Source organism: Chrysochloris asiatica, unplaced genomic scaffold (assembly GCF_000296735.1).
Source record: "Chrysochloris asiatica unplaced genomic scaffold, ChrAsi1.0 scaffold00054, whole genome shotgun sequence".
NCBI lineage: Eukaryota > Metazoa > Chordata > Mammalia > Afrosoricida > Chrysochloridae > Chrysochloris > Chrysochloris asiatica.
Genome location: NW_006408572.1, coordinates 10,942,338 through 10,944,893, shown reverse-complemented (window position 1 = coordinate 10,944,893; position 2,556 = coordinate 10,942,338).

The window sequence follows — 2,556 nt, the reverse complement described above, 5'->3', positions numbered from 1 at the left end:
TGGATTGGTGCGTGCTTGCCAAACCTACCTCCTGCTATACGTACTGTTTCGGACAGCAGAGCTTTTTGATGGATCTTTACTGACAACAGATTTGAAATTGCCCTGCCTGGAGCATGGTTGTTTGACTTCCTGGAGTGCGGTTCAGTTGGAGCCAGCTGAGCTGAGGACAGTGGTGTTCAGTTGGGAAGTGGGGGTGGAGTAGGATGGAGTACATTCCATGTTTATTGTGGTGTCTCCCATAGTAGTTTCCAGTGGCCTGGGCAGTTTCACTCACCTTGGAGGTACAGAACCTTCTGAAAACATAGTAGGACTTCTCTACTTCTATTCAAGACCCATCACCCCATCAGTTCTACTGTTGGCCCAATTCCAGCCCTACGTAGCAGCCAGGCCCCAGACCCACATTTGTTAAAACTAGCCCTCTACCATCCTTCTAAGATGCCCTGGTAGTGTAGTGGATTATGAGCTGGGTTGCTAACCGCAAGGTCAGTAGTTCAAATCTACCAGTCGCTCCATGGGAGAAAGATGAGGCTATGTATTTCTGTAAAGATTTATAGCCTTAGAAACCCTATACAGGATCGCTGAGAGTCGGAACTGACTCGGCCTCACTGGACTGCTAAACTACAATACAGGGTCACTATGAGTCAGAACTGAATCAAAGGCATTAACATCATCCCTCTGGCTGCATGGTGCAAATGGGTAATGCCTTTAGCTGCTAACTAAAAGGTTGGAAGTTTGAGTCCATCTAGAGGTACATAAAAAAGCGGGGCTGGGGGGCTGGCAATCTACTTCTGAAAAATCAGCCATTGAAAACGTTATGAAGCACAGTTCTACTCTGACCTACATAGGGTCACCATAGGTTGGAGTTGACACAACAGAAAATGCTTTTGTGTATGCGCTGTTGTAGTTTGTTTTTAAATCAGTCTTCAGTTCTTTTAGTGATTTCTCATAAGACATTGTTTTTAGACCATGCTGCAGCCTCTCCCGATGCCCTCTAATTTGTCAGTGTCCCTTCCTAAAGCAGGCTGCCTTTTGAGGGGACAAATGCAAAAAACAGATGTCTCAGTGTTGTGAGAACCTCTCAAAGTGGGGGTTATAAATACACACCCACAAAGGCATGCCAGACTCTGAGCAGCAGGCTCCACCATACAAAATAGAGCTCACAATACAATAGTGGTGGGGCTCTGGGGTGAGAAAGCAAACTCCCAGGTGTGTCTGCAAGGAATGCGTTGGGAGGGGGAGCCACCATTCTTGGCACAGAGACTGCCTTACCTTTGAAGCCCCAGGGATCACCCTGGGAAGAAGAGAATGTGGCCATTTCTAGAAAACTTCGAAAGTAGCCAGAGAAGGAAGAAGAAAAGCAGAAGAGTCAGGTGTCCTAGAAAAACCAACAGTCAAGAGCCTTTCAGAAAAGGAGGGGCATTGAGTAATGACACCAGCAGCTGAAAGGTCAAGATAAGATCTGAAATGAGCCCCCTGGATTAAACTACAAGGATGCCTTTGGTGGCCTTGACAAGAGTTGCTCCAGAGAGTGGTGGGGACAGAAGCCAGAAGACCTCGGGTTATGGAGTGAATGGGAGGTGAGAAAGTAGAGATAGTTAAGACTACCACTTTCAAGAAGTGTGAATCCAAGTAGCAGGAAAGGGATTGGGGGATAGCAGAAGGGTGGCATGGGATCTAGGGGAGGTTGGGAGTTTTTATTGTTGTTTAGAAGATAAGGCTATTTGAACATGTGTAAATGTTGATAGGAAGGAGCCAGCCAGAAAGAGTGGTTGAAGACAGATAAAATTAGTCTTGTAAAATTAGTGGGGTGGGCTGGGTGGACTGAAGGCATCTCTTGTTTCAATGAAGTAGGAAGTAACACCATCTGCTGAGAGGAAGGGAGGAGGCACATTGAAGGTTTAAGAATGGAGGAGAAGGCTTGGTTAGGTCATTAGAGAGAAGAGGATAATCCTTGCAGAGAAGAATTAAAGGTCCTATTGAGGTTGAGGAGTCCTGGTGTGGTGCTGTAGACAATGATGGAAAGGTCAGTTTGAACCGCAAGATTGGTGGTTCAAACTCACCAGCCACTCCTCAGAAACCCTATACAGGGTCGCTATGAGTCAGAACCGACGCAACAGCACTTAGCAACAACAACAACAACAAGTTGAGGTTGAGAAGCCCTGTTGGTGGAATGGGTTAAGTGTTGGATTGGACTTTAACATCAAGGTTGGTGGTTCAAACCCACCAGCTGCTCCTTGAGAGAAAGATGAGGCTGTTTGCTCCTGTAAAGATTTATAGTCTTGGAAACCCTATGGAGCAATTCTACTCTGTCTATAGGGTCACTCTGAGTTGGAATCGACTCAATGACATTGGGTTTGTGTTTTGGTTGTTGAGGTTGAAGAGTCCCTGGGTGGTATAAACAGTTAATATGCTCAGCTGCTACCTGAAAGATTACGTTCAAGACCACTCAGGGGTACCTCAGAAGAAAGGCCTGGTGGTCTACTGGAAAATCAGCCATTGAAAATCCTGTGGGGCCGGCTTACTCTGATACAGATGGGATTGTCATAGCTGAAATGG